Source organism: Hyperolius riggenbachi, chromosome 12 (genome assembly GCF_040937935.1).
Source record: "Hyperolius riggenbachi isolate aHypRig1 chromosome 12, aHypRig1.pri, whole genome shotgun sequence".
NCBI lineage: Eukaryota > Metazoa > Chordata > Amphibia > Anura > Hyperoliidae > Hyperolius > Hyperolius riggenbachi.
In genome coordinates this window covers 11,848,925-11,861,397 of record NC_090657.1, presented here as the reverse complement: position 1 = coordinate 11,861,397, position 12,473 = coordinate 11,848,925, and the positions used below count along the sequence as shown (strand labels likewise).

Genomic DNA, 12,473 nt, shown 5'->3' with positions numbered 1-12,473 from the left:
CTGGCAGTTTTCTTTGATGGGTGGAGCTTAGCTAAAAATGATGCGTTGGTAAGAAAAACAAAGTTCTGATGCTGTGAACCTGTTAAAGAAACACCAGGACTTTTCAGTGCTGCTGAGTATATTTTTAGTCCGGAGGTTCACTTTTTTAAGCCTAGAGTTTTAAACAAAATAATTCAGAGAGATCCAGAACAGCCCTGTTTATTGGTATTTTCTATAGGAAACGTTGTCTTTTTGGTGTATGATCACTCCAGGCTGACTTGAAGCCCTTGGGCAGGATTACAATGAACTGTTTACTGAAAGTGCTTTGATTGGCAAAAGTCCCACAGCGCTGGCGGAAGTATGGACTCGCCGGACGCACCGCGCATGCGCAGCTTCTAGCAGAGGCCAGGACTACACAGCGCGGCGACGTCACAAGCAGCCGTTACGTTGTGTCGAGCTCCAGAAGGCTGTTTCCGTTTGGAAAAATGAACATTCCCGTCACGGCCCGCGCTCTGCCCTCCACCGGCCATCACTCCGGCGAACAACAGCCATAGCCGCCGCACGGGACCCGCGGTCATTGCCAGGGCAACTGGTGACTGGAAAAAAGAGCTTTACGCAGCACGCATGCGCAGCTGGGACCTGTTTCTCGTTGCCTACCTGAGGTTAGTCACTGCGCATGCGTAGCGTTTCCCCGCTTCCCCTTCAGTGTGGAGAAAAGCCAAAGAAAGCTTCGTGCGCATGCGCAGTACCGCCTTACGCATCGGGCATGCGCAGTACGGCTCTGCAGGGTTTCTGTCTTGGCCAGCTAGTGAGCCTGTGATTGGTTTGCCACTTTGTGAAGTAGCCCCGGCCATAAGCAGCAGTGGGGGCAATAAGGAGAGGTCCTTTGGGGGGAGGGCAGGAAGCAGCCGAGTTTCTTCCATTGGGGGGCCCCTGGGAACCTAAGGGGGAGGGGCCAGGAACCAGGAACTGACAGCTGATGTTATACTTGGAAGGAGCACTTCCTGTGGTTTGGGGGTGATCAGCCCTGTGTAATAATACTGTCTCTAAGCAGAGGGATTGTGTGTGAGTAGTTTATGTTTTTCTTGTGTGTGGCTGTGTCTCTGTAAATTATCATGTTTTATATGTAAAAAAACGTTTCACCCCCTGTGTGGGGAGTACTCACTGATGATGCCTCATATATATGTTCACTGGAGGTGTGGGGTGGGAATGTGATCATGTCTGTACATGTACATTGTTACCCATATGTCCAGCAACTATCTGAACTGTAACAGCATCACAGCTGATGGCTTACAAAATGTAATGCTAAACAGAATATGTTATTGTTATTATTTAGTATTTATATAGCGCCGACATAATACGCATCGCTGTACAGAGTATATTATCTTGTCACTAACTGTCCCTCAGAGGGGCTCACAATCTAATCCCTACTATAACCATATGTCTATATATGTATCGTGTAGTGCATGTATCATAGTCTAGGGCCAATTCACTTATCTGTATGTTTTTGGGATGTGGGAGGAAACCTAAGTGAGTACATTTGAAATCGGCGCCGGTAGACTTGGGCGCAGGATACAGCCGTTATATGGCTGATCCTGCTTCTGCACAAGTCTGGGCCGTTTTAATTACTATTCCCCCTCCAGGCCATGGATAGTGGGGGAATGAAATAATTCGGCTTCCAGCGATTGCTGGAGGCCGAATTATTGTGTTTTTTAACCTGCTGAGCGGTCTGGACGAGCTCAGCTCGTCCAGTACCGCCGGAGCCTGCCGCTCAGGCCCTGCTGGGCCGATTTGGCTCAAATAAAAAGCAGCACACGCAGCCGGCACTTTGCCAGCCGCGTGTGCTGCCTGATCGCCGCTGCAGTGCGGCGATCCGCCGCATGCAGCGGCGAAAGAGGGTCCCCCCAGCCGCCTGAGCCCAGCGTAGCCGGAACAAAAAGTTCCGGCCAGCGCTAAGGGCTGGATCGGAGGCGGCTGACGTCAGGACGACGGCTGACGTCCATGATGTCACTCCGCTCGTCGCCATGGCGACGAGGTAAGCGAAACACGGAAGGCCGCTCATTGCGGCATTCCGTGTTACTTCTGGCCGCCGGAGGCGATCGGAAGAACGCCTCCGGAGCGCCCTCTAGTGGGCTTTCATGCAGCCAACTTTCAGTTGGCTGCACGAAATAGTTTTTTTTTTATTAAAAAAAAAAACCCTCCCGCAGCCTCCCTGGCGATTTTAATAGAACGCCAGGCAGGTTAAGCAACTTCAGCACCGTCTTCTGACGGAGCCGACGTTACTCACTGAGCACTGCAATGGACTGATTCCCATTATAGTCTATGGCGGCGCTGGCTGCGCCCAAATCTAGCAGCGCCGAAAAGCACTGCTCCGAACCTGAGTACCCAGAGGAAACCCACGCAGACACTGGGAGTACATACAAACTCCTTGCAGATGTTGACCTGGCTGGGATTCAAATTGGGGACCCAGCGCTACAAGGCGAGCGCGCTAATCACTACGTCACCGTGCTGCCCTACGTCATGTCTGTACACGTCAAAGGGGTATATTACCCATATGTCCAGCAACTATCTGAACTGTAACAGCATCACAGCCGATGTTACAAAATGTAAAACTAGGCCCCGTTCACATTGCACGCGTTCCCGTCCGCGTTTCAGGAACGCGTGCGGGAGGCCGACACGCACGACATCAGACAGTGCATAGAGTGCACTGTCTGATGTTCACACTGCATGCGTTCCGGACCTGTGCGGTCCGGGAACGAATGCTGCACGCGTTTCCTAGCAAAACGCGCGGCTGTCCCATTCACTTTCAGTGAATGGGATCAGCCACGCAACGCACAGAGACGCACATGATGTGCGTTCCTGTGCGTTGTGTTCTGAACGGAACGCGCCTGCGTTCTGTGATGTGAACGGGGCCTAAACAGAATATATGGGATGCCCTTTAAATTGTACAGCTTTGTACACAGTTCAGCATAGCTCCCAACTGTCCCTCTTTTGGAGGGACAGTCCCTCTTTGGGAGCCCTGTCCCTCTGTCCTTCTTTCCTCCTCATTTGTCCCTCTTTCAGAACTTTTGGCCCTCTTTCTATGTAAATATTTGTATTTCTCTACTGAAAAATGAGTATGATTGACTCTAAACTTTATTCCCATCCTTTAAGGCCTCTTTAAGTGTGACGTTAAAGTCGCACATTAGAAAATGTTCCAACGCAGACTAACGCACAGCAGTACTAAGTCTGTGCGACATTCACAGTGCACACGTTGCGTTTGTGTGCAACGTGTAGCGTTATTAGAAAGTGCTGCATGCTGTGCGTTATACACGTTATTAGCTGCGTTGAACTGTTTGCACATGCTCAGTAATGACCTGAAAACATACTTTTCATTGCCTGTATGCTCTACTGTATGCAATGACAACAGGGCATGAAGTTGTGCTGCGACTTTTTTGGACCGCTAAGTTGTAATTTGTGTTGCGTCCTTAACGTCGCATCCAAACGCCCCGTCTTACTGTGAAAGCGGCCTAAATTGATATTTCTAATTTTCAAATGTTAACATGAAGGAAAATGAATCGGGATAGAAAGGACCAGTGTCATTTGAGATATAAAACAACAAATTTTTCTTATGAAATCTTTATGGTATTTATGACTATGGGTGAATTGGGGGCGTAATCGGGGTGTGTGGCAGGGGCGTGGCTTAGGTGTCCTTTCTCATCTCAAAAAGTTGGGAGGTATGGTTCAGTGTCGCATTATTCATGCAGTGAAGAACAAGTACAGTGTTCTCCCCAGAATTTTTTTCCAGCCGGGTGGCATGAAAAAGTAGCCGGGTGGGCCAATATGAGAAATGCAGAGCCGGTTCTTCTGTGCGCAACCCTGCTTATAGTATAGGAGGGGGTGAGCCGATGACAGCCGGGTGCTCACCAAAACTAGCCGGGTGGAGCACCCAGCTAAAAGAGCCTGGGGAGAACACCGAAGTAAACTGTCAAGCATGTATATTTTGGTTGCTAGGAACCAAGATTTCCAAGGGCTGTCCTGGAACATTTTTACTAGGTAATCTTATTGGGGAACTCGAATAGCTGCTGGATAATTTATCTGCAGATCCTAAATCGGGAAAGCTGAAAGTTCTGGGGCAGCCACTGTAAATTCTGGTTCCTGACAATCTGGAAAGGCCATTTAACGGGACTCCTTTTTTGCTGACCTTCGTTTATATCTCAGTTTTGTAAGAAAATTGTGGGATTGACACAGTAGCCTGAGCGCTGGTTCACACTGAGGGCGATTACGTTGCACTTGCCTATCGGCAAAGCGCTAGTACAGTGTTGCCCTATGTTGTTGTTCTCACAGCAGGGTTTTGATTTTTTTCAATACTGAAATCTTTCTGTGTTTGTACCATTTTTTTATTTTTTTTTTAGAGCAATTCTACTTAAAGGAAAATACTCTGATAATCGCTTTGCACAATTGCTTAGTGATTGCATTTTGCAGTGTGGAATAAGCCTGAGGAGCCAGTGACAAGGGTCACACTATTGTAACTGGTGTCATATTGTGTTGCAGCAACTGAGTTCTGTACATGTAATTCTGACATACATTTGTTTCCCCGCTGCATTGCTGTGTCTCTGGCCTGGCTACATGGCACTAAGGATGAGAAAGCAGTAGGACATTCCAGTAGACTTTGGGCGCTAGTTTCGGGGACCCGCGGCCTCTTCCTGCTTACAATATTCTGGATGCGACCACTAGCTTGTAAGAAATAGGGGACCTGGCAAGAAATTTTTTTTTTCAAGGTATGAGCACTAAAATGCAACTAAAAGAGAGAGGGCAGAGCAACTGATCAGTTAAATGTATGCCTGTTATCCCAGATCAGTGTAAACCTAGCCTTAAAGGGACTCCGAGCACATCTCATGGGCATGCCTTTAAGCCAGGCGACTTACAACAAAGTTGTGCTATGACCCCTCTGGAGGAGCCTTTTGCAATGGCCATGCGTGTCACTTCCTCTTCCTGCTTCATTCAGTGATGCACTTCTCTAACAGAGAAGACAGGGGTGACCCGGAAGTTATAACCTAGCCAACATGGCAGCTGCGATTTTTAAATTGAAATCGAACAGAAACTATTTGTGTAGAATGGCGATCAATGAAAGAGGAGAGCACAAGCTACAGAAAGGTATGCATCTTTAAGTACTTTGCAGTACTGATTTGAGTCTTAAAGGCATGCCCATGAGAGGTGCTCGGAGTCCCTTTTAAAGGGAACCTGTACTGAAAAAAAATAAGTTACGGTACTTACCAGAGGCTTCTTGATAAATCAGGAGCCCACTCTTCCTTGCCAGGGTGCCTCTGATCGTATCCGACAAGAGCTTGTCAGATATGTTTCCATGGCCCTGTTTCCTGCCATGTACAAGCGAGGCCGTACTGCACATGCACGAGTATGGCCATGCATGCGGAGTAAGATGAAGCTGCTCTTCCATGAGCGGATCCATGCTAGAGCAGTACAGCTGTGCTTGTTGACAGGAGGAGCATGGCTATGAGCAGGAAGACGGTCCCGGTCAGTGGCGGTGGGTTGTGGAGGGCATAGGAATTTTCTGGAACATCCAGCGGCTTCCGTCTACTTAGGTCAAGTTATGGTTTGCTTTCTTTATTTCTAGTGCAGGTTTTGCGTCTTCAGTGATTAGACATTGTGTAAGCAGGGCCTTGGTAGGAGCATGTCTGAGAATGGGTCACAGGAAGGCTTCTAAAAAATGGTGATCAGAGCCCCTGGCTGCAAGACCTTGGGGGGTGGAAAGAATAATATAAATCTATGTGAGGGGAGGTAAAGGTTTCTATAGGTCTGTAGTGAACAAGAAGTGATCAATCAGGAGGTTTTAAGAGGCACCTGAAGTGAGCTGGATATGAAGGCGGCCATGTGTATTTCCTTTCAGTCCTGCTGATACTGTCTCTAATATGTTCAGCCATAGACCCGGAACAAGCATGCAGATCAGATGTTTGAGGCCTGGTGCACGCCGAGCGGTTTTTGTAGCGTTTTCCAAACCGCTGCCGCATGTGAAACCGCTTGGCTAATGTATCTCAATGGGATGATGCCCACCGGCGGTGTGAGTTTTTTTTTCTTTAGCAAACCACAAACGTGGGTCCTGCAGCACTTTTGCGGTTTGCAGAAGCGTTTCTGCCTCAATGTAAAGTATCGGAAAGTGGAAAACTGCTCTGAAAAACACTAGATCAGAGCGGTTTTCCAGGCGTTGTTGTTACAGTAGCTTTTCAGTAACAGCTTTACTGTAACAATATATGAAATCTACTACACAAAAACGCTAGGCATGTTTAGAAAACCAGGGCTGTGGAGTCTGAGTCGGGGCAATTTTGGGGAGTTGGAGTCGGAGTCGTGGTTTCATAAACTGAGTCGGAGTCGGGTGATTTTTTTTTTTGTACAAAATCCACAGCCCTGTTAAATATTAGACTAAGGAGTCGGGGCCGGGGCCATTTTGGTTACCCGGAGTCGGAGTCATGGTTTCATAAACTGAGGAGTCGGAAGATTTTTTGTACCGACTCCACAGCTCTGTAGAAAACCTCTCTGCACATGCCTAGAATCGCTCTGAAATCTGCTTCAAAAACCTCTAGCGTTTTGAGGATCTGCTAGAGGTTTTGGTGTGCACTGGGCCTGACTGAGGTCTGGCTGGATTTGATGCAAGCTTGTTTCAGGTGTGTCATTCAGACAGTACTGTAGCATGAAAGATCAGCCGATCGCCAGGCAACTCATATTGTTTGGTAGAACAGCGAGGAGAACGCCAGCGCATACCACTAAGGCTGCATCTGAAATGACCACCAGCTCAGTGTGTAGCACCTATATAGACTTTCTACACACTTCGCATTCAATTCAGATGCAAATCATATGCAAATCTGATACTACTTATCATGCAAACAGGAAACTCAGGAGGAGGGGCTGGGAGCAGCTAACCTGACAGTTACATAGTTACAAAGTTGAGGAAAGGTGGGGGGAAAGGTTGCGCATCCCTAAACACATGTTGCAATTGAATGGCTAATCGCACAGGCATACACCGCCTCTGCCAGACTGAAAAATGCATGCCCTGCATCCAAGACAAAGTGCTAACATTTATTAAACTAGGAGGTACTTTAGCTTCCAATATGGTTTGCATGCAAAGTATATTATACTAGACACTTGCGCCACGGTGAGGCAGACCTCCGGGCAAGTGACCTAACCTAAATTTAAAACCTCGGGAGCAGCTAAGCAGAAAAAAATGTGTAACTTACATTTGGTAGAACAGCGAGGAGAACGCCAGCGCATACCACTAAGGTCTGCCTCACCGTGGCGCAAGTGTCTAGTATAATATACTTTGCATGCAAACCATATTGGAAGCTAAAGTACCTCCTAGTTTAATAAATGTTAGCACTTTGTCTTGGATGCAGGGCATGCATTTTTCAGTCTAATAGAGGCGGTGTATGCCTGTGCGATTAACCATTCAATTGCAGCATGTGTTTAGGGATGCTCAACCTTTCCCCCCACCTTTCCTCAACTCATATTGTTTGTTAAGAAGGGAATAAATATGGCAACTTCCATATCCCTTTCACTTCATGTGTCTTTATCACTTTTTGCCTCAGGTAGGGCTGGCAAAGTGGCATCAACCAGCATTATTCCTTCTAAATGTTTCAATGACTTTACCTACCTTAGATTCTAGATTGATATTTGCTTGATATTTTTGTTTTAGGATGATAAAGATTGATAGTCTTCTATTACGGTAATTGTTTTGGATGTGAAAAATATTGGCTCCATCTAGAATATTGTGCATTTTCTTGGCGATCAATGGGTTGTCTATTCTTATGGGTTACATTTGTGGAAAGTCCCTTTGAGGTGGGCTGCTCCAAAAAAGAAAAAAGTCCAGCAGTTTCCTCCATGCGCTTTTTAGAGTTTTCTTAAATGATTTTAATGGCAGCCATACATGGTACAATAAAAACGTTCAATTGTCCCATTTATTCGATCTAAATAATCGAATAAAAGTTGACTTTTTTTTTTTCGATCAAGAAATTCGAACGATTATCCCGTTTTTCCGAGAAAAATCAGATTGGACATGCTGGAAAAATCTTTATATTCGATCTAACGGAATAATCAAACTAAATTATCTAATTGAAAAAAATGAAAAATTGTACCATATATGGCCACCTTAAGCGCACTGAAATTGCTGCTTACTGGAATTTTTGCGCTTTTACTGCTAAATGTATCTTCACCATTGCACTCAAAGGTGAATTCTGTCAATTTTATGTAAACTGATGTAAAAAGGGTAGTGATTTCGGATGCAGCGCTTCCATCTCACCTCAAAACTTCTCTGAAAAAGAATGCTGGGGTCACACAGTCTGGTAGACGTGACTAGTTAGACTAGACTTGGCGTACCTACTTCTGAATATGCTTCTGTTCTTGTTATTGCAGATACTGAAGCCTCATTTTGGAATCGGACCCACCTATCTTTCGGCTGATAGAGTGGTTGTTGTGGATTTTTTTTTTGTTGGATTAACAGGTGAGTAACCCTACAGGGATTCTATTTTTTTTTTTTCTTTTTTTTTCATAGGTTTTATGTTTTCTTTCAAACGGATCAGTATCTTACATTGTGCGTCAGTTTTTCACCTGGTTTCTCGTTCTGTTTGTTACCTGCTCAGCATGGTCCCCAATGCTCTTGCTTTCCGTTCAGGTCCCTGCTCACTGGAAATGCTGGTCTGCTGATCCTGAGGTCCCAGCAGAAGCATCACAGGCTCTCATTGGTTTGCAATAAACCAATGGGAGTCGTCGCTTCCCAGAGAGAATTTTCATTGGTCCACTCTTTGGTGAGTCAATGACCATCCTCCCTGTGGAAGGACTGTTCCCATTGGTTTGTTGCAGCCAGTGAGATCCTGAGATGCTTCTGCTGGTGGGCCTGAAAGATAAATCGAATTTAAATCGAAATCGTGATCACCAAGCTCACAATTTTGGAATCGTCAAAGTGGCAATTTCTGCTATGATGTTAGTTTCACCTGGTAGAAGTTTGATGAGGGAAGTTTGAAGAAGCGGCTTTGAACTTCCCCCAAGTCTCAGCGCGTGCAGCCCGCAGCATCGGCAGCGTTGGACATACCTTCTGACAGGAGTCGAATCCTTTCCATCCCCTCTCGCCGTCTTCCAGCTCTTGTGCACGGCATACTTCCTAGTTCCTGTATGTCACATGACAAACAGGAAGTATGCCGTGCATTAGAGCCTGCAGGAGGCTAAGTGGATAAATGGCCATCACTGGACTCACCGTCCAGCACTGCTGCAGCTTGGGGGATAGAAGGAGCACAGAGAGACACAGTGCGGGCACAGAGAAAGACACAGAGGGGGCACAGTGAGACAGAGGGTGCACAAGGAGAGAAAGGGGGACAGAGAGGCACAGAGGCAAATAAAGCTTGATTTGAAGGAAATCATAAATCGAATCAAAATTGTGATTTCGGACAGAAATCGCTCAATTCAATTTTTTTCCTAAAATCGTTCAGGCCTATCTGCTGGGGCCTCAGGAACCGGTATACCAGCATTTGGTTGCAGGGATCCAATTGGGTGTCAGCAAGTGAGTATCTTGCGAAATGCATGTGACAAGCAGCCTAGTGAGAACCAACACCATTGGTTCTCATAGACTAACATTGATTCCGTTGTCCAATCAATCTGGAAAAATAATGTGGGACCCAAACTTGCTTATCAGAACGACGGATACGTTATGAATGGAGTGGTGTGAATGGATACTATTGCTTGATCGGTTCGTATCCGATCTGGTCTGTTGCGCTCCGCTAATTAAGATGATTATTTATGTAATTGTAAAAAGAACCTTATCCTCATGGCAAATCCTGTGTATTTTATTTTTGCTGAGAAAAGTGCAATTCATTGAGGCAGGGGTCACACTTGTCTTTCAGTTTTCTACACTTTTCAGAAAACTGCAAGACAAGTGTGACCCCTGCCTTACAGCAGTTAATGTGATTTATAGAGAAAACTGACAAAATGTGCAGGATGTCAGTTTTTTTTTTCTCTGCGCGCTAAATCTGCATTAAAGTGCTTGAGCAAGCGCCGGTCTGGCGTGAAACGGCTGTAGTGCTGTCCTTTCACCTCCCTGGTCACCCGAACCTGAGCACCCCACAACTCCACCAATCATGCAGGTTTCATCTGTCCATGTTTGACTGATATGTTTGTATTGTCTTCTGGCATGAAGAGGAAAGGAAAGTGAGTTAAAGTGACAGTGCCCGGTCTGCCTCGATGTACAGTTATCCTCTTTAAGTAGGCCTAGGCGGCTGATAATGACCGCCTCAGTTGTGCATATGGCAGCCAGCGAACCTCAACCCACGAGCAATACGCCCGGTGGATGTATTCGCATGACGTCAGTCCTACTCAAGCCTGCAAAATTGAGGCAGGGCTTCTTGGTGTGCGCCGCGTAGCTTCTGAGTCTGGCGCGGCTGTAACAGACTTTATGCTGTGTGATACTCCTCTTGTATTGCCTGAGGAAGCGGGAATATACCTGCGAAACGCATTGCCTGTTTAACTTGGAGTATGTGAATACATTTTTATTGCCAATAATCGACAGCTTTGTGTCGGTTTTGGGGATGGTGAGTCCACCACCGCCTCCAAAACATTTTAAACATTTTTAGCAATTTTTATCCTTTTGGCGACTCTGTTCATTTTCTACAATACCAGAGTCCACCCCGGATGGAGGGGTGACTATAACCTTATTTCCCAATCTACAGAGAGCGACATCTTAGTACTGAGCGGGGACGGGCTTAATCTCACCGCCTGCATTTACAGTGGTTGCCTGCGCGGTAACCCTGGTTTCTGAGTATACTTACATCTTAATATTTCACCCTACTCCAATACATATTACACTATACTGGGCTCTCGGTTTCACCCCCTTGTTTTACATTCTCTCTCCGAGTTGCTATGACCGGCAGGTTGGCTGCGCAGCAGTATTTTTAGAATTTTTTGTTGTTGTGTTTTTTTTTTTTTTTTAAATCATGTGGCTAGCCTAGGCGATGAACGGAATGACGTAATCAACGTCGTGACATCATAGGGAGTCCCAGTCCACCCCTCAGTGCTGCCTGGCACTGATTGTCCAGGCTGTGCACGGGGTATGGGGGGGCTTGTTATGCGGCAAGCGGCAGCGATCAACCCCAACACGCAGCTAGCACAGTGCTAGCTGTGTTTTTTTTTTTTTTTTTTTTTTTTTTTTTTAAATTACGAAAATCAGCCCACTAGGGCCTGAGCGGTGCCTTGTGGCGGTTATGGACGAGCTGAGCTCGTCCATACCGCCAAGGAGGTTAACGCTGCCCGGGAAAGAGCCATGTACGCTGCAAAATGCCTACCATTACCAGGTAGATTCTGCTCAGAGAGGACATCTAATGCCGGGTTTGATATGGAAGCTCTTACAATGGAACTTCAGGCATTGGCCTCAATTCACTAAGCTTAACTCTTCTGAGCTGTTTTACAGTTATCACCATGGTGATCTAATTGTGATAACTGTAAAACAGCTCAGAAGAGTTATTAAAGACAGGAGTTAAGCTTAGTGAATTGAGGCCATTGTCTTTTTGATAAATGTGTACTCCTGAGTACAGGTGCTGAGCTATCGGAGTATTGCACTTTGAGCTTACTGTCAGTTTTGTCTGGCTGCAAATAGTATTGTTCTATTATTATATAAAGCCTAGTGCAGCACTGATCTGTGTTGGTTCCTCTTTTATGGCCAAAATGAAATTCCCCCTTTTAAGGCCTTTTATTTGGTATTGTTGATTATGCAAATTAAGTTTTTTTTTTTAAAGCACACCGGACCCAAGACAAAGCTGTTAGCTAAGCATAGAGGCCTGTACATGCTAGAGCCACATACCTCTGTGCGTTGTCCGTTCTCCTTGTTCCTCCTGGTCTCTGAAATCACTCCTTGAAAAATGTGATTTATTGACTTAAAGAGAACCAGAGGTGTGTTTGTCAAATCTTAATAGGGCACAGAGGCAAGTTTTGTGTACACATCAATAGAAGGACACAGAGGCGTGTCATTGTGCACAGAACATGTCTCTGTGTCCTATTAAGATTTGACAAACACACCTAGGGTTCTCTTTAAAGTGGATCAGAGAGAAACTTTTACTCATTGCATAATTGTGTTCCTTTCATATAGTTTATAGGGCATTCCTCAAGCCAAATACTTTTTTTTTTTTTTTTATTTTGTTTTAATACTCTAATTCCTTATAAACTAAACAAGCCTCGTCCACAGCTTTTCAGAGAGCCCTGGCACTCAGTCCCAGGTAGCAAGGGCTTATGGGAGCTCAGTCTGGGCAGGAGGAGGAGGTTACTAGCCAGAGATTTCAGAGGCAGAGGGGAGGAGGGAGTGAATTTTTCCCCTGGCTGAGAGCTGAGGATGCTATCAGCTTGCCTCAGTGTAGTGTGACAAACAGAACATGGCTGCCCTCACTGTATCACAGCAATAAATCATAAACTTTGGAAGCTGTATGCAGCTAGATATGCTGTGTAATCTATCTAACCTTTAGATAAGATAT

The 12,473-nt window shown here is 45.8% G+C and overlaps 1 protein-coding gene across 2 annotated transcripts in view; it reads left to right on the top strand.

Annotated features, from left to right (window-relative positions):
* Positions 1-364: 364 nt before the first annotated feature.
* The window catches only part of SPOP (speckle type BTB/POZ protein), a 97,270-nt gene continuing 85,161 nt past the window's right edge, over positions 365-12,473 (top strand). The window contains exons 1-2 of one of the 2 annotated variants that reach the window (XM_068264125.1): positions 365-641; positions 8,380-8,467. The gene's annotated coding sequence lies outside the window, so the exon portion shown is untranslated. Of the gene's footprint in view, positions 642-751; positions 1,045-8,379; positions 8,468-12,473 lie in introns of those variants that run through there. The other variant, XM_068264126.1, reaches the window with a different exon arrangement.